Consider the following 19,795-nt stretch of genomic DNA (forward strand, 5'->3'; position numbering starts at 1 on the left):
ATGTATGGTGGTGCAGTGCCTGTAATGTTCGGATCGTGCCCGGTTGTGTGGTTCCCCCACTCATGCGCACGATTCCACCAGGTCTTATAGGCTTTCCTTATATGGAATTAGCAGGGGCTCACAAGTCGGTTGTGTCTCGTTTATGCAGTTGTTCGGATGTAACCATTCAGCATATAGGTTCCACGAGGGGACTGTGTCTCTGCACGTATTATGTTGTAGTCACATATAGAATATGGTCGCCAAAATTATAATGACTGCCTTCCAGGGAGCACCAGCTTCCAATATTGGCTGACAGTTTCCAACAGGGTTGTCACCAGTTTATAGATCTCGATTTCACAGTTCAATCAGAAGATTGTGTACTCCAGCCTTATGGTCTATCGTGTGGCGATCAGTGTTGGCCCTGTATAGTGTTTCCAGAGCTGTTTTCTTCAGGCGTACGCCAACACCCACGGCCACCAGTTTGTAGTTGATATGGCCCAGGACTCTGCAACACATGTGCGCTAGGGGGTTACTGCAGGGCCCAATTCCCCATGTGCCTGTATCACCTTCCACCTGCACGCCAGCCGTTCGCACCAGAGCAGTGATTATAGGGACAGTGATGTCCGTGAGATGCGTGGGTCTTGTGGAGCTCCCTGTGTGCACGTAGACTTCCGCCCGTCGCGTATTAATGCTGGACGGACTGGAGATCAGTTACACCGTAAAGCGAGTCTTCTGCCTCGCGGTGTTGTAGTGTTTATAGCATACGCACACTTTCCACCTGTCGCTTCTCTCACTTTGGGCTTGGTAAGTAGTGCATGTTCATTTTACACACTCGGATGTAAGCGGCTAATATGTAGTCGGTGCACCGTCCCTCTCAGATCCGCGGGGCCACAGAGTTCCTAAGTGTTGTGGGGCACTCCTGCACCATGGATCTTCGGTCCGCGTGGCGGTGTCTAGCGCAGTCAATGCGCGGGCGCCAGCATGCCAGCTCCGGGGGGTTGTTGTACGACCCAGTCTTCTGAGGGGTCTGCAGGGTTGCCCTTCCGCCGATCACCTTCTCACCTACATTCGATTCCATTTAGTATTATTAGTATTGACATGGGAGAGCAACTAACATAGGATGTGTTGGGCAGAATTGCATGCAGTACCCTCTGGGACCACTACACACAATTAGGACTACAGGTGTTAGACAAACCAACCTTTGATATATGTCTGTACCACAAAGTTTTTGGTAGCGAGCTGAGCAGCCAGGCTTATCTCAAGAGTGAATGTGAGCAGTACAAGTTATTACAGAGGACTTTCAATCACAGTGGTTCAAGTAGACACGTATACTCAAGGTTTCTTAGTAAGACACTTATTAATCTATTACACAATCATTTAGAAAACATTTCACTTGAAGGAGACAATTTAATATTATATATCAATACACTTCAATACACAACTCTAAGATTTTGAGACAGTTTGAGCTCCCCTGAAATAGGAGCGAAATGGCAGTTCAGTTACTAGAAGGGAGAAAAAGGGACAAGATAAGTAGAATAGATCACATATACTTGTTAGACCGTGCAAATAGTTTCAGGTCACCAGAAGAGTTCAATTCAAGTCAATAAGCCAGGCCAAAGTCAATGGGCTAGTGTTCTGGATAGGAAAGAGCAGTTCTGGCATCAAGCGGTAAAGTCTTTGCAAAGGTTCTCAGAAGTAGTTTAGGCAAAAAGGGATCATTTGTGGGGTCACAAGCTGATTAGGCCTGCAAGTTGGGAAAGTTTCACAAACTTTCAGCGTGAGAGTGGCGTTCTCTCAATCGGGTTGGCACAGTACCTTAGTATGAAGGAACAAATGCAGCTGAAGTCGTTGGTTCCTGGCAGTTCCTGCAAATCTCACTGTTCCTGAGCCTCAGTCGTGGGGACAAGAGGGAGGACGTCGGGGGACTCCTGCACTGCACCGGATCGTCAAAAAAGCAAACAAGATGGAGTCACTTCAGTTACAGTAGCTGTAGATTCAAGCACACAAGCTGGTATCCCTCTCCCTGGTTAATCCTAACCAGCCTTGAGAATGGTATCCAGGTGGCTTACTAGTTGATTGTTCCCATCAACTCAAAGGAAGAAGTCGTCCTTGAAGGGGCTTCTCTGTCGAGAGGAACTTGGCAGTTCGGACCTGCAGCAGGGCTTCACCGGGCAAACTAACGGTCCAGGAGTTGCAGCAGCCGTCCTCTTCCAGCTCTTCTTCGGTTCTTTTGTTCCAGTGGTCGACTCTCCTTTCCAGTCCAAGAGACTCGCCTTTTAAACAGTTCTCTCCCTTTCATTCCAGCCTAGCTGTCACTCAGCCAGCAGGGTGGCTGTCCTTGCCGGACAATCAGCCAGCCGATCATGCCTGAGTGCATTTGGGTCTCGTAGGAGACTAAGCACAGGGAGTTTCGGGCACCGCCCTCACTCCCTGCCCACCCGAGACACTCAGACGCCAGAGGTGGTCTTCAGTCCTGAAGCCCGCCAAAGGCACACAAACAAAGGGACCAAACCTGGTTTGGCACGCACAGACAAACTCTAGAAGGACCTTTCCAAAAAGAAACAGCGAAAAAAGAAGACCGGGACCTGTCAAAACAAAGGGGCTTAAGGCGCCATCTTGAAAAACATGGCTTCCATGATTTTTAGCTATCAGTGTTTGCGGTCGGGAAAAATCATGGCAGTTCGTTGTAAAACCACTTTCACCATCCTTTTCAATAGGAAAGGGTAGCATTTGACTGCTACATGAGTATTTAGACACAGGGGTTACTATTTAACCCCTCCAGCACTCCATTGTAAGATGGTGTGTGTTGGGTCTAGGAATTTGGAAAGACTAGTGAAATCAATTTCACTTTACATTCTCTGGGAAATATTAGTTTATCCCAGAGAAGGTATTCAAACCTTTGGGAAGTCTAAAAAAGACATCCCTTTGTCACTGCACTGAGAGTGCCGTGCAACATATATGAAAAGATGATGCCTATGGAGCTGTCCAAAGCTCCATAATCAAAGAACACAAGTGTAAAACACACCGCAAAATACATGAAAGAGTGGGAAAAAAAGGCTCACACTCTTTCCAGGTAAAAAATCCAAGTCCTCAAAATCCAGCAAAGTTGCTGTGGGTCTCTAAGGTGAAGGGAATCAGCACATTTATGAGAATCCTCCCTAACAGGATGCTAGCAAGGTACATTGGCAGCAGGAAGATTCAGGGTTTGGGCAGGCCCACTTTCAGGCCCTTTAGCTATCTGCTTCCCACTTCCCCCGTATCTTCATGAATTTCCCCAGACTGTCCGTAGCTCTCTAGATTCTCCTTTCCAAGGCCATACAGCGGTCCAGTTCTGCAGTCCACTGGCTTAATCTCAGGCGCTGCGCTGAGCTCCAGGATGCCGCAATAAGTCTTTTAACTAGTCCCAGTGCTACAGCCAGGAAAGTATTTTGTTTGTTGCGATATATTTTTATTTAGATTATGTACAGCAAAGCCAACGAACGGTTCATCAAGTATCATAGGAATTTCTTTTTACAATTAATAAATTTCAAACCCACCCAACAAATCTAGCAACAACTTTGGTTCACAAAAGGCTTAAGCAATGTAAATAGGAGCACTTTTCGTCAACATACTAATTAAGATGTTCCCCGCCCTCCCTCCCTGCTCCCCCCCCTCACAGGCGCGCCTCTTCCCTCAGGGTGATCATTACTGCAGCAAGTTTCTCATAGTTTGCGGGCGGAAGAACATCTGTTCCCTTTCATGTACAAAGTCAAGGAATGGAGCCCAGGTGCGAGAAAACCGTATCATGTTTCCAGTTATGACCTCCTCCAACAACATGACTCGGGGGGGGGGGGGGGGGGGGAGGGGCACAGTTGAAGTGACACTCCAGTGATGTCCTTGATTCGCAACTTAATTTAATTTCCTCCCAGTATGTTTGGATTACTGGACAACGCCACCACATGTGAAAGTCGTCCCCTAGATGGCCAAATCGGAGCCAGTAACGGTCTGAATGGTCTGTTGAGATCGCATGCAGGCACTGGGGTGTCATGTACCACCTAAACAGATTTTAACAGCACATTCTTTATATCCTGTGCACCTGGAGCTCTTGTTAGTATGGACCCATATGCGTTGCCCGGAGTCTAGTGGGATCTCTCCCCCCACTTCAGCCTCCCACTTTTTCATGTAGGAGAGCTTGTCTTCCCCCCTGGTTTATTTCCAGAAGACGGTAGCATCGGGAGATCCTGTGGGTAGTTAGCCCTTCTGTTAGCTGGATTTCGATGGCTCTTAAGGGGTGGGGGTGGTACCCACCTGTTTTACCTTCTGGTTGGAAACCCAGTGCCTGATCTGGCAGTATCTGAAGCGCTCTGATTCCAGGAGGGTACATTTGGCTTTACATTCTAGGAAAGTCAAGGGGGGCCCCAAGTCTCAGAAGATCCCGGGATTCCCAGTGAGTGAACAATTCCCGTGCCCTGCCTGGTGTGAACTCTGGATTCTGCAAAACTGGTGTTAGGGGGCCTATCTTAGCTTTGATTCCTATTCGTCCCCGGGCCCCGTCCCAGATGCTTAGTGGTGTGCGTATAGATTCGAGCAAGCCCACCCTGGCCTCTCTTTTCAAGAAAGGCAAGTTAGCTAAGGGTATGTTGGACGCCCCCTTCTCCATCCCCACCCATTTCGGTTGATTTCGCCTGAACTCCAGACCAGCATAGGGGCTACCTGGGCTGCACTGTAATATCAGTGTACACAGGGAACCCCCAGTCCTCCTAATTCCTTTGTCCTAAGAAGCGTTTGTCAAGCGTTTGTCAAGCGATATGTGCAAACGTATAATGGGGCATACGAAAGTATTGATACTACATTGAAGAATTTTGTCTATCCTGAAGAAGGCTGTGAAGTTAAGGTTTGAACAGGCACGAGAGATAGTGCCCAATATCACCATAGGGCCGAAACATGTCGACAATTGACAGAAGACAAAAAAACAACTTGTGGTAAACATCTACAATTTGGATGTAGTGTGTCTTATTTACCAAAACTGACCCCCTCACAGTTGATGCTGTTTTTTAAGAATGAGTTCAGAAGTTTTGTGTAATGCTTTTATGCATATATGTACTTTTTTATATTGAATAAAAAATGTTGTATTGTAAACAAATATAAGAGTGGTCCATAGATATATATGGTTCAATGATACAAAGAAGTGTGTGTTCAGTTTTCGTGGGAACACAAGTTCAATTGAAATACTTGCGTGCAAACCAAATAAAACATGTATTAATTATGTTTTAGCATAGAACATCACCCAACCTGACCTCTACCGGCGTAGAGAGGGGTAATCCATTTCTCACTGTTGTATAGCTAGTCTATTTGTGTTCTCCTGTTCTGATAAATTGATACCCCTTAAGAAAAAAATATTGGGAGATTACATTTTTTGAGGTAACTTCATCCATGGGTGTCACCTCCAGTTATCTTTCCGAGGAGGACAAAGTCCTCGTGTCTTTGGGAAAGCGCTTTTAGTCCATCTCAGGACTGCATCAGCCGCAAGCCAACGCAGACGCCCTCTTGGTTGCGGCTAACCAGAAGCTGTGGCGGGAGCCTTGGGAATTTCTGCCCGACCTCCCGTCGGACAAGCAAGCCTTCTTCATGGCTGGTCTGGCAGATGCCTGGGCCATTGCGCACGACCTCATGGAATCTTCGGTCTCCCACATCGACACAGCCAGCAAAAGGCTGTGCCTTGTCAAGATGAGAAGGACGGCGTGGATGCACACTACTAAGTTTTCATCTGACGTGCAGGAGCAGAACCTGGATCTGCTCTTTGAGGGCGTGGACCTTTTTCGTTGGTCAACCAATGACAAGTTGACAAAGAAGTCGTCCCAGAGCAGGACCAAGTTCAAACCCTGCGCTTTCTTTGGCTTCAAGGGGTTCCGGGACCGTGGTGCACAGAGGCCTGACAGGTTGTCCAGCAACAACAGGAGGAAGCAGCAGAGGACGTCTTGCAGGTTTTTCCACTCCCCCTTCTCTGACCCCAAGAAGCAGTGACGTCTAGGTCGGGGAAAACAGCTTGCTTGTGGGGGGCCATTTTCAGCACCCCGTGGATCCTATCTATAGTCTCCACAGGCTTCATCTCCGGTTCCGGAAGCACCTCAAGACCTTCCTCTTCGCTTCTGCCTTTGCCCCTCTTCTGCTATGCTGATCTGTTTTCTGTCTCGGCACCGTGCACCTGGCCACACTCTGTCCTTCGGGCCCATGTACCTGCTCACCCTGCCACCCTCCTGCACTGCCTCCCGGCCACCCCTTGCACTGGGGTCTGTATCTGTAGCCATACAGTCTCCCACCCACTTCTCTTCTGCACTTAACAGATATACACTATCTGCTTAACCTAGCACTTGCCACTTGCCAGCTGCACTACCACCTTTATTTATTTATTCATTTTACTTATGTATTCTGTTCTCTACTCTGTTCCACACTTTCTATCTCCCCCTTTCCCTTTCCCATGCACTTACACATTCTCAATGTCACTGGGCCTAGTAAGATTGTTGTTTTTGTTCTCCCCTGTTCCCCTCCCTTTACCTGGTCTCGCTCTGAAACACTTGTGTACGAGTGCGAGATAAATAAAATATCATTTAATTTCATTTAATTTCAGTCTTCCTCTTCCTTTGCGTCTACCATCCTCTCCTCCTCTTCGTCGAATTGGGTCCACAGCTCTTTTACAGGAAGTCCTTTTGCTCTTGGAGATGCAGGCGATAGAACCAGTTCCTCTTTTAGGCAGGGACTCTGGGTACTATTCCAGGATTTTTGCAGTACCCAAGAACAACCAGGCTGGCCTAACGGTTGTCCTGGACCTGCCATTTTTAAATCTGTCTTTACTGCTGGAACGCTTCAGGATGATCACTCCCACGCATATAGCAGAGTCTCTGTGCAGGGGACTGGATATGTTCCCTGGACCTCAAGGATGCGTACCTGCATGTACCCATCTACCAACCACATGGGATGTTTCTGCGGTTCTCGATTGTCGTACCACTTTCAGTAGAAGGTGCTGGCCTTCGGCCTGTTCTCTGCCCCTCGTGTCTTCACAGAGTTGGTGAACGCAGTGGCGGGGCTTCTCCGCTTGGAGGGTCATCATCTGTACCCTTATTTGGACTGGCTGGTGAGGGCGGGGTCACCCAAAGGGATGGTGCACTCCTGCCAGAAATTGGCAGATATCCTTCATCATCTGGGACTCTCCCTTAACCAGAGAAAGTCACAGTTGTGCCCATCTCAGGAATTGGTCTTGGAATGGTTGGAACACCACCATTGAGTGGGTGTTACCTACGCCTGAGAGGCTCCTGTCTCTCCGCAAGGTGGTGGGGCACTTTCTTGCTAACTCGACCACCTCAGCATGGTGGCTGCATGCTCACTGTACAGAACGCTTGCCTCAAGATGAGGTCTTTCCAGTACCACCTCACAGCCATTTGGGATCTGGAGATGGGGTATCAGTCGGACAGGGTCCCAATTCCACTGCTCCTAATTCCCAATCTTCGCTGGTGGCTGATAGGTGGCAATGTTTCAGTAAGCGCCCCCTTCATCCGACCGGAGCCTACCCTGGTGGTGACGAGAAACTCCTCTTTCGGGCTGGGGGGGCTGCTCTGGAGGGCTATGTGATTGCTGGAGCATGGTCCAGGATGGAAGCCCTCCTCCATATCAATCTGCTTGAGCTCAGGGCAGTGGGCCTGACCCTCAAGGTGTTTTTGCCCCTCATCAGGGACAGGTCTGTTCTGGTCAGGACGGACAATACTACTACAATGTTTTACCTGAACAAGCAGGGTGGCACCCGTTCCCCCCGCCCCTCTATCCTATGCATGGAGGCGGTATCGATCTGGGAACGGGCCCTGATGGCGGGGATACAGATTTCAGCAGTCCACCTCCCGGGGCAGCAACGCAGAAGCGGACTAGCAGTGCTGCTTGGTGTTCAACACCTACGAGTGGGAGCTGCACACAAACTCCTTTTTGCCCCTGTTCCAGCGTTGGAGGTTCACTGGCCTGGATTTGTTTGCATTCCCTCTGAATTCCAAGTTCCCCCAGTTTGTCAAAAGGGCAGGTCGGGGGGGTCTCTGGGAGATGCCTTCCAGATCTGTTGGCATGGCTGCAGGTGTTATGCGTTTCCACCCACCCCTCTGCTCCAATGGACCCTACGCAAGTTCTGGGCTTCGGTAGGTGGAAGTCTCATCCTGATTGCCCCCACTGGCCTCTGAGACCCAAGTTTTTGGATCTGCTTCAGTTGTACTTACAGGGTCCCATCCATCTTCCGATCCCCATCAGGGGATTCCTGACACAGCAAGGCGTGGTGGTTTAGCATCCGGACCCGGCCAAGCTGGTGTTGGCAGCTTGGTTGATGACCAGCTGATGCTTCAACATGCTACATTTTTGGATGACAACTGGGACATAATTCAGCGGGTCAGGAGGCCCTTGTCTCGGCCCCAGTATAATAGTAAATGGAATAGGTTCTGCCATTGGTCTCGTGACAAGGGTCTGGACCCTGTCACCTGTCCTCTGGATGATTTACTGGCTTTTACAGCACACATGGCTCGTTCTGGAGTTCAGGTGGATACTTGCCACCCTTATTTGGCGGCCATCGGGGTGTCCAAGTATGTGTTTTCTGTGGCCAACCCGGTGGTAAAGGTGCACCTTAAGGGGTTGTCTATGCTTTTTCCGCCGGTGCATAGACCGCACCCTGTCTGGCACCTCAATGTGGCTCTGGCAACTTTGCAGCGCAAGCCTTTCGAGCTGATGGACTCTGTGAACATCTGCTTGGTGACACTAAAGACGGTTTTACTGGTGGCTCTCACCTGTGTGCGCAGGGTAAGTGAGCTGCAGGCGTTGTCTTTGTACAAGCCCTTCACCATGTTTCACAACGATCTTGCACACTCACGCAAACATCTTGCCCCAGGTGGACTCTCCATTTCATCTGAATCAGGATATGTGCCTGCTGGTGTTCTTCCCGAACCCGCTGTTAGGCAGAAACCTGTGCAGTTTCCTTGGGGACCACTGCAAAAGGCTTAGGACTACAGGTGTTGGCAGTAAACCCAATTGGTAGCAGTCTGTACCACCCAGGTTTACCTGGTAGCTGTGGCTGAGCAGTCAGACTTCTCTCAAGAAGAGTTAGACAGTATATAGAGTATACACATTAGGTACCAAAATACAGTAGCACAAGCAAACACTGACCAGAGCTTTGGTATAAAAGTATATAATTATTTATTTAAAAACACACTTGTAAAAATACACTAGCACTAATATGGCAAGCAAGTTCAAACACAGTCACTAACAATACATATACATCCCTGATTACTTATTGAACAAGTCTTAGGTAAAACACCACTTATTTGCAGTCAGAGGTGAGCGCTTAACCTAAGATGGCACTCCAATAAGTTAGTTAAAAAGGGAGGGAAAAGGCAGAATTAGAAAAGCACACAATACCAACACTTTTAGAAGAACCACAGCAAGTCAAGAAAGGCAGAGTCTACTGTAGAGCAAGAAAGTTCATAGGCCAGGCCCACTCTTGGAGAGAGCAAGGTGGAATGTGTCCAAGATCACACAGTTGAATTATACTTTAAAAGTCTTTGCAGATAGTTCAAAAAGAGTTGGATCAGTTCAGAAAAAGTTAGTTAACAGGTCCCAGGTCACCCCAGGATAGAGTGTCAAGGATTTACGGGACACCTTGAACAGTCTGTTGCAAGGGAGACACCTGAAATGGTGAGAAAGCTCCAGCGGAGGCAGTTGTTCCTGGGAGCGGGTGCAAGTTGGTGCTTCGTCCAGGGGAAGAGAAGATCTTGACGTGGAGGAAAGCTGGAGGTCGTTGCACTGCCAGGGAAGAAACCAGCCGCGGAGTTTCCCGGTTAAAAGGTACTACCCTTTTATTCACGGTAGTGGTGAAGCGTGGCTATCCGGCCGCCGGGGTGCTTGGCATGGGCGATTCGACCACGAGACGGTCCAGGAAGGCAAAAAGAGGGCGATCTGGTTAACCCCACCAGTTCAAAGGAAGAAAACTCTCCAGGATGAAGATCTTCTCTGTCGTCGGGAAGTGGTGAGGCGGTTCAGCAGGGCTCCACCGGTGGTGTCACTGTTGCAGGTCGGCTCAGCTTCTCCCTCTTCGGATTCTTTAGGTCCTGTGGAGACTTCTGAAGTTCCAGTCCCCAAAGCCCTGCTTTTATGCAGAAAACCCCCATTCACCAGTCCTAGCTGTCACTCAAACATGCGGCTCACCACTTGGCCAATCACACAAGAGTGCGACTTGAGTTGCCGAGGCAACTCAGTCCAGGGTGTCTAAACCCCCCTCCCACACATCCTGTAGACCCAGACATAGGGGCACCACTTTTGGAGACTTCTGTGCAGAAGCCCGCCAAAAGTGGAACAAAGGGCTCGACTTGGGTTGGAGTTACAGAGGCGAACACAAACGCCATTTTAAAACCGAGTCCTGGCAAAAAGACCCATCCGGGGAATAAATATTAAATAAATAACCCGGCGGTATTTTTAACATTGCACCAAAAAAGTGGTGCGTTAGAAATGAATGGGAAAATCCCATAGGAAATATTCCAGTGGAATATTTCGCGTGGTAACCACTGCCACCGGCCAGAAACTCGACAAGGGGGGACTGCACAGTGCCCCCTCGAAAAAACCGACCCAGGGGCAATCTAATTACCCCTACCAGTACTTCCACAATATGATGGTTTGTACTGGTTCTGTTCACAATGTAAGACTAGTAAAGTCAATGGTGACTTTACATGCCCTGGGAGACAGTAGTCAGTCCCAGGGAATGGAGTCTATGTTTGGGGGTCACTATGACACTCCTGTGTTACTGCACTGAGGGTGCTGTGTAACACACTTACCAAAAACACATGAAGCCCTATGGAGTAAAAGACCCCATAAAGCACATTACATAGTCAAAGGACATTCTCAAATCATGCCTAAGAGTGGGAGAAAAAGAGTCTCGCTCTTAGCAGGAGAAAAAAATAAACCCCAAAAATTCAGCAAAGCTGCTGGGGGACTCACTAGGTTTGGGAAATTAGCCTGAACAGAGAATTCTCCCTAACACCCGTAGTCAGAGGCAGAGGACCCTGCATTCCTTGGACCTCAAGAGGGTCTTCAAGTTTTATCTCAGACAAAATCCTCCTGGAAGTGTGAGGCATTCTTGTGATTTTTGGGGGCTTCTCCCCCGGCTCTCAGACTTCCATCGCCTGTTGGGTGCTTCAGGCCATTTTTGTGGCATACACAGCCATGGGCAGACCTGTTCCTGAGGGGATTCATGCCCATGCGGTCAGAGCCAAGGCCACAGCCGTCACGTTTCACAGACCTGCTTCTTGGTATATCATCAGCAAGTCGGCTACTTGAGCCACTCCGTCGGCCTTCTCTAAGCACTACTCACTGGCACCAGCTCCATGTATGATGCTGAGGTTGGTCAGGCAGTTCTGAAGAACCCTTTTGCTTCGTCCTAGAAATGAGACAGGTTATCGCAGCTCCACCCTTTTTTCTTGTTCGGTGGAATCAACCACGATGGAGGAAAGGGGACGGGATGTATGAGTAATTAAAGTTACTCACCGTAGTCACTAGAGTACTCGTAGTCCTTACTCCCCTTTCCTCCATATGTCCCAACGGCCTTCCCCTGCTAGTATAACAATGGCTGATATGTAATCAGCATAGCCAGGTATCAAAGCGTCCGATGTGTTCAAATGGGACTGGGGTGAGGGGCCGGAGAGTGGGGCTTCAGCGGGGTGTTCCCACGCCTCAGGCCGCGTGCTATACTAAATTTAAAGGGCAAGCTACATTTTTTGTTGTCTGCGGTTCCGGTACCTTCCCAGTATTGGGGGACGCCCACAAGGATGGAGGAAAGGGGACTAAGGACTACGAGTAAGCTAGTCACTACGGTGAGTAATTTTAATTTTTGCGACATACTATGAGCATCATTACTCCCAGACCTCACAGCTGGGAGATGAGTGCCTCCAGGAATACTTGGATAAGCTGCAGATTCCACGGCTAACAGCAGAGGCAGGAGCGATGCTAGAAGCAGAAATCACAGGAGAAGAGTTGGCGTTTGCAATACAAAGGCTAAAGGTGGGAAAGGGTATAGGTGTGGATGAGTTTACTGCAGACTTCTGTAAGCAATACCAGGAGATTTTGGCGTTAACCTTAGCCAAAGTATTCAATACAGTCAGTGGGGTAGGGGACATACCTCCCTCCTTTCTTGAAGCTATAATCACGGTCATACCCAAACCGCGTAGGGACCCAACTAGCTGTGCGGTATATAGACCCCTCTCCTTGTTTAATGTGGATGCTAAGGTCTTTGCAAGACTGCTCTCATCTGGGCTGGTGCTCCACTTTCCTGGACTGGTTCACCCCGGACCAAACAGGCTTTATTTTTAACAGTCAAGGCACAGATCATTTGTGTAAGCCCTTCCACGTACTAAATTCTCCTGAGGTGAGGAAGCAGGGAGTCCTTACTCTCTTACTTGATGTGAAAGGCTTTTGACCGGGTCAACTGTGCTTTTCTGAAGGGTGTTCTCTCAGCCTTTGGCATGGGCCTAAATGGGGGTGCTGGACCTCGGCACCCTACTCTAGACCGGCACTCCACTCTAGACCGAGGGTGAAATTGGGGTTAATGGGGTGAACTCCCAGGCTTTCTCTTTAGAGAGGGGTACGAGACAGGGATGCCCGCTTTCTCCTCTCCTATATGTGTTGGCCATGGAACCGTGGGCAATGGCAGTTAGGGAAGATACAGATATCTCGGGAATCAAGTTAAGAGTTGTGAATTACAAGTTGAGCCTCTTTGCCGAAGATGCCCTGCTCTATATTAATAACCTAAATCTATTCCCCACCTGCTGCAGGGGCTGGCCAGATATGGTGAGATGTCTGGTTTTAAAATCAATGTCGATATGTCTGTAGCTTTTTTGCAAGGGGACTGTAGGGTAACGGTGTGCCACTGATTTCAGCAGAGATGGTGTACCACCAGTTTCATCAGATGCTAAAATTACACACCATCTCTGTTGAAATCAGTGGCACACCATTTCCCTACCATACTTGCCAATTGAGGATAGGGAGTATATTGACGAATTACTGTTTCAGGTGTAATCCAAAGGCTTCTGTTATTTGGGGGTGGAGGTATCACTGGATTTCGCTGATCGTTTCATGGCAAACTTTCCCTTACTCTGGGCTAATGAACAATCAGACATGCAAAGTTGGAGCAGGCTCACCTTCTCATGGATGGCACACATAATTTGTATAAAAATGGTGGTACTGCCCAAGTTTCTGTTCCTCTTCCAAATGCTTCCAATTGTCCTTCCAGCAGTCTTTCTTGAGGAGGTAAAACAAGCCCTCTGAAAATTTCTGTGGGCGGGAGCAAAACCCAGAGTTGCGCATAGAGTACTTATTCTCACACGGATGGAGGGGGGAGTGGGTTTCCCAAACCTTAGTCGGTAGTATTAGGTGGCCCAATTACACATTATGGTGGAACATTTAGACCTGCACTCCAGGAAACAATGGGTCTATATGGATAATGCAGTCTTTGCCCCGGTTACATTGGGGAGTTGATGTGGGTGCCCCAGAATCAGATCCCAGAGAGGGTTGTTAATCACCCGGTGCTGGCTGTGTTTTGGTCCACTTGGCGTGATTGTGGTGACACACATTGGCTCTCCACATGGCCCTCGCTGTTAAATTGCATATGGGCCCCCCCTGTGATGATCCTGAGTCATCACTGATCCCCAGCTTAAAGTCTCCTCCCATGTGGCCAAAGGAAGGCAGCCTCTACCTGATCCTGACCCTGGGTGTGGTATTCTGATGGTGGATCACATGGATGGAGATGGCCGTCACGGGACAGTGATGATTCCAATAGGAGAGAAGCAGTATTCTTCTCTTTCTTGTGAGGAAGATCCCTTAATTCCAGAGTTTTTGATGGCTTGTTGTCATTATTCAGAATCCTTTAATTATAAAAATCTGAAAACTACTTTGCTCAAACAAAACCTTATCCGGTCTTCATGTATACATAAGCCTGGAACATATCCAACATCTAATGTTTACAGAGATAGTTATTCTGCCCAACAATGTAATGTTAAATCACTTGAAACTTCATTGTATTCCAAGTCCCAGAAAGCCTCAAGTACTGAGACTAAGAGCAAGGAGTTAATGTAGAGGGAATGCGACACCAAGTACAACGTGCATTTCAGCTGTCCAGATCCAAATCAGCTGCACAAGACATTTAAACCTAGAATGTACCTGCTGCTGAGAGATCAAGGAAGGAGAGAGGAGAAAGGCTGCAGAGTGTGCGGAACGGGAAACAAGCCCTGAAGCAGAGGCAAACTCACGGGGAAGAGGCGTGGGAAGAGTGGAACGCATCTGCCGGTAACTAGCTGGAGGTGTTCAGGATGGGAGAGGAACTCTTGTCAAGTCAAGGTGAGCTGTGCGTGGCAGGACCAGCGGAGACGCAGTCCTGCAGAGCGGCAGTGGTTCCATCGGCGAAGGACTGACATGCCGAAGCAGGAGTTAAAAGACTCTGCGAAGAAGGAGAAACGTACCTGACGGAACCTCCTCACAGCAGCCACACAGTAAACCGGCGAGTCAGCCTAAATGACTTGGGGGGGCCCCGGGAGGTGCTAATACTTTAACGTACATTTAGGGAGTATTTTTGAATACCAACCAAATAGAATTGTACAGCAAAGGCAAATCTGGTACAACTCTCCTGATATGAGATCTCAGTTGAGGGAAATTTGGGATCAGCATTGCCACAAGCGAAAAGACATTACAGAGACAACAAAAGGGCAAAAGTTCTACAATTCTCCTGATATGAGATGTCCATTGGGGGGAACCTGGAACAAGCATTGCCAAAAAGTGTTGAAAGAAAGGTTGACAAACAGCGCTTGAACAAACCCTCATACATGGGATGTCAGTATGGGGGAGGTTGGAACAAGTAATAACTGAAGTCAACAAAGTTGTGCTACTGAAGAAGTGCAAGTGTGTGATACTTCAGAGGAATGTGAATTTTGCATAGAGACCTGATAAGAGCGTCAGGTGGTGAACATATTTTGGAAAGAGATTCCTGGCAGGAGAGTAAACCAGTATATCAAGAGTTTCAGTTGGAGAAGTTTCCTGGCAGGAGAGTGTAGCAGGAAAGCCACTTTGAACCAGTGTTTCGAAGAGAAACTTTGTCATATTAAGTTGTTTCAATTGAACATTTTGTCAACCAGAGAATCTGAAAAGACTTGCCTTTTGCCATACTTTAATCACTATTGGAGAAAAGACATTTGTTTAACCACCCTGAAAAGAAGGAAAGACTTTCCTTTGCCATATTCCAATCAGCATTGTGGAAAACACATTCTGTTTTGCCATCCTGAAAGACTAGGAGAGGCTTCCTCTTGGTATATTCCAACCAGTATTGTGGAAGGGACATGTGTTTTGGCATCCTGAGGAATGTATTGGGTAAAAGAGACATTTGCATTGCCTTTCAGAAACTGGTTTTGTAACTGAACATTTTGAACAATGTTCCTGAAATAATCCAGGAGAAGGGAACTGTAAAGATGGATTTCTAAACTCTGACCTTTTGGGCAGAAGTTTAGGAGGCCACCCTCTGTTTAGTGAAATGGGAATCTTCTGGACAAGCCAGACCACTTTAGGTAGCTTGGCAGGCAGTCAAGACTAAGTCTCAGTAGGGGTAAGAGTGATCGGTATCCCACAATGAGCAAACACAGCAATGAACCAGCAATTACTCTTAGACAAGTGTATATGAAAAATATATATACAATTGTCAGCCGGACCAATAGACACAAGTAACTTTAGCAATGCGTAAACAGTTGTCACACAAAATCCTTATACTACACAATATATATTCATTACGTTTCCTAGTGCACTACAGTGGTAAAATCTAGCCACAACCTGTAAAGAGAGTGTTAGATTAACACAGCTAGAGCAATAGGCAATCTGTAAGAGTGTGCCCCCTAACTTTCGAGTTCAACCCTAAAAAGAGTGGATCCTTGTGCTCAACAGTACAGTTGTGCGCAAAAATGCACGATCGCGCAGGTGAAGCAAAAAAGCGGGTCCTGTTGGGAGGGCTGTAGAAAGTCGGGAAGGGGCTTGAGGCAATGAAGAATTGGTTCGCACTATCCGAGTAGACCCTGCTCTTGGCAACAAAGCAGTCTTCAAATAGTGAGAATAGCTAGGGCGTGCAGGCTAACCCAGACAAGTTTGAATACTTTTTAAAGGATACTCGTGCGTAAAAGTGATTGGTTGTGCCGGGGGGCCACCGGTAAGTGATGCGAGTACTCACCGACCCTCGGCACAGTCCAGGCAAAACTTTACCAGTTGAGGTCGCTAGTAGGTCCAAGTCCTGCAGTTTCGCAGGCTCCCACGGCTCTCAGCGGCTGCGGTGGAGAACAGTCGTCCGTGACGGGACAGTTGCCTTTTCTCAGCTTCCGAAGGGGGTCTGAAGAAAATTATAGTGCACCAGGTTTCGGGGCACAGGAGAGCAGAACGGCAAGGGATCTACAGCGACTGTCAAAACCAGGTAGCGACGCGGGAAACAGATGCAGGCACTCTGCTAATCCGGGACCCAGAGGAGCGATGTCTGCGAGATTTGGCAGGAGAAGAGTTTGCATTAGAAAAGGCAGCAGTTCTGCGGGATACCCTGAGGTGGAGCTGGACAGTACACTGGATGGCCCAGGAACACTTTCAAAGGGGATTGTTCGGTGGTTAAGCAGAGGGTACAGAGAGTAGTTGTTCCCACTACTCCAAAGGGGTGAAGCGCCTTGGCAGGCCTTCTTCATCGAAGAAGAAAGCAGGGGTCTGACAGGACAGAAGAGGGAAAAGGGTGCCAAAACTTTCCAAAGCGTCTTTGGGGGTTTCACAAGTCTGTTTTTTTCTTGCAGGAGGCTTGGCTCCTTCTGTAGTTCGGTGAGAACACAGGTGATCAACCTGGAATGAATGCAGAGCCCTTTTTCTTATCCAAGATTAGATTCATGCCAAAATCGAGGACTTCCAATCGAAGATCTGCTCTCTTACAGGCATCCCAGTCGTGGACCAATCATGGTTCACGGTGGTCTGCCATTCAGACAATCCAGACATCCTGGCCCCAGCTGTCTGGATTGGGACCAGACAGTCACAGCTCGCTTCCTGGGCGCACACACGTGACAGGCAGAAGCCTGAGAAAGAGATCAGTTTTTGCGGGAGGCTGCATTCTCAAATAATGAAAACCCAGGTTATTCGACATGGGTGAAGGAAAGGGACAAAATGGCCTTGCGACGGAACAAAGACTGTGGCTCAGCCATTTTCGGACCTGGCCACAGTCTTGAACCAAATGCGGTGTGATTCAGTAAAAAGAAGTAAACCATTATAAAAAGTAACTGCTGCCACCAGTTCGACCCATGCACACTTTTGCAATCATCAACAATCCTTTGAGGGTGTTTGAGGCCATAAAACAAAAAGGAAGCCCAGCCCACGGTACTGGAAGGTACATTGTGCACTGTTAAAAGGTTAGCAAGAAATTGCAACATAGTCAAAGACTAAGGGAAACATAGTTTCCCAGTACTGACAGTCTGAAGGATGCGTCAGTTTCCCCATAACAAGTGAGCAAAAGCCCAGGGGGGAGTTCAGTTTAAGGCTGGGCTCCACTGGTAAAAGTCAGGATAGGAAAGTCAAACAAAAGCTAAAAGTTTGGGGAGTCCATAAATGGTGGGAAAATTGCCCATAAATGAAATCTTTCCTAACAGGAACCAACCCCTGCGCACAAGGATTGCTTTGGTTGAAGTTATATGTTTATGTTTTTGCACATTTTTGTTGAATTGAAATTTAGAACATTTACCTTTCACCTTTTTATTGTGTGTTAGTGTGAGGGCCAGATTTAGTTTGGACACAAGGACAGCCTATTTTAGTTTTAGTTGCATAGAAAGGGACATTCACTTTAGGATAGAGAAAGGTAGGCCTTTAGCCACACCCTTTCTGTTAATAAAAAGGACTGAGGTTGTGAATCATACCACTTTGTGTCTGCCTCTCGTTTCTGACCCCTCAAATCCTGCTGAGAGATCTTCTAGCAGAACCACTACAGTTTCAGCTCTCTTATGAGGCTTAAGCAGAGTGGGTCAGATATGGAAGGTGGGGACCTTTATTCTGGTGAAGCAGTTGGAAGAATGCCTGCAAATTGGTAGGATCTTTGTATTGTGGTACCTGCAACTCAAGGGGGCGCTCACAGACTCTAGGTGGGGGGAGAACCTGGGGAGAGACCTGACTGCCTTTTAAGAGCTATTATTGAGCAATGAGGGATCTAAGGGCTAATAGCAAGACTTTATAAGGCTCTACATTTAGCTGAGTCTGTTGATCCTCTTTTGGCAAGCCTAAAGTGAGCTGACGTTCTAGAGAGGGAGATGGATGATGTGCTGTGGGCCCAGATGTGCAGAAGGGTATCTCACTGTATGGTCTCCCTACAGTACAGGATGAAGGCGATAAATCTTCATTGGTTGCAATACCCCCCTGGATCCCTCCTGCACTCTGGCCGCCCTCTATGGGCTTACCTCCCTCTACTTCCACTGAGGCCAGAAACCCTGTAGTCATCTTTGACTTCTCCCTCTCTATTACTCCTCACATTTTGGGCTTGCCAAGAAGGTCCACTTTCAACTTCACCTCCTTAGAGGCATTCTCCCTTTTCTCACCTTCCCCCAGAAGCTCAGTGTCTCTAGAGCTCTTGTCCTCTCCAGGCAAGATTACTGTAACAGCCTCTTCCTCAACCTTCCTCTTTCTTCGCTCTGTCATCTTCAACTAATCCAGAATAGGGCTGCAAGACTTATCCTTGGCCTCAAGCCTTGGGACCATATCTCTCCAGCTCTTAAAATCTCTCCACTGGCTCCTGCAAGGATCAAATTCAAGACCCTTTTCAGCATCCACAAGGCTGTCTGGGGCTTCGGACCATGCTACCTGCAACTCTTTTATTAAATACTCTCCTCCAGATCCCATCAATCTCTTGGCTCCAACTCTCTGCTGATCAAATGCCTCTCCAAGCAGAGAGCGGGGGCAGATCTCTCTCCTCAGCTGGCTCCCTCCTTTGGAACAGTCTCCATCTACCTCTCTGTCTTGAACCGGACCACCTCTCGTTCCGCAAACAACTCAAGACCTTTTTCTTCTCCTCCTTCTTTCCTCTCCCCCTCCCATGCTAACCACCCCATCTGTCGCCGAGATTAGCAGTCTGGTCCCTCAAGAGTCCAATAGGGTCCTGGCCGTCTGCCCCCATATCCCCTTTTATTCCTGTTTCCTTTCACTGCACTTGCACACTCTGAATGTCACAAGGCCTAGCAGGACCACTGTTCGTTTCAATTTATTCATTGTCATTTGCATTGTTTATTTGCTCTCTTGTCCCCTTCCCTTGAGGCACTTTAAAACACTGTCTTGTTGTATAAGTGCCTTATAAATATCCAATAACTAAATACCATGCCTAAAATGTATCCAGGCACGGACTCCCGCTGTTGGAAGTGTTGCCAGCCAGGAGGGGACTACTGACATGTGATAGGGCTCTCCTTGCATACAAAAATATTGTAAATAAGTCCTCTCCTGGATTAAGGGGGTTGATGGCGTCAGGAGGGAGCTTTCTCTGTGGAGGGTAATGTTTGGGGTAAGATTGGATGAGGAAGAGTTTGAAGAGAAGGACCATATGGTTCGCATCTTGTATGGTGCTGCTAGGAGCTGTATCATGCAGTTTTGGAAAAGAAACGAAGCACCCAGAGAGAGAGTGGCTATCGAAGGTGCAATCCATTTATGATATGAACTGCTAACGCAGCTGTTGGAGTCAAAGTCCAATATTGAAGGGATTTGGCTCCCCTTCTTCACTAAATATCTTTAACATACCCCCGGGACG

General features: G+C 48.0%; 1 protein-coding gene across 2 annotated transcripts in view; it reads left to right on the forward strand.

Annotated features, from left to right (window-relative positions):
- Positions 1-19,795, forward strand: part of LRCH2 (leucine rich repeats and calponin homology domain containing 2) — a 2,196,342-nt gene that overhangs the window by 1,518,708 nt on the left and 657,839 nt on the right. The window lies entirely within an intron of this gene.

This window comes from Ambystoma mexicanum, chromosome 5p (assembly GCF_040938575.1).
Source record: "Ambystoma mexicanum isolate Mex_15411 chromosome 5p, UKY_AmexF1_1, whole genome shotgun sequence".
Taxonomy (NCBI): domain Eukaryota; kingdom Metazoa; phylum Chordata; class Amphibia; order Caudata; family Ambystomatidae; genus Ambystoma; species Ambystoma mexicanum.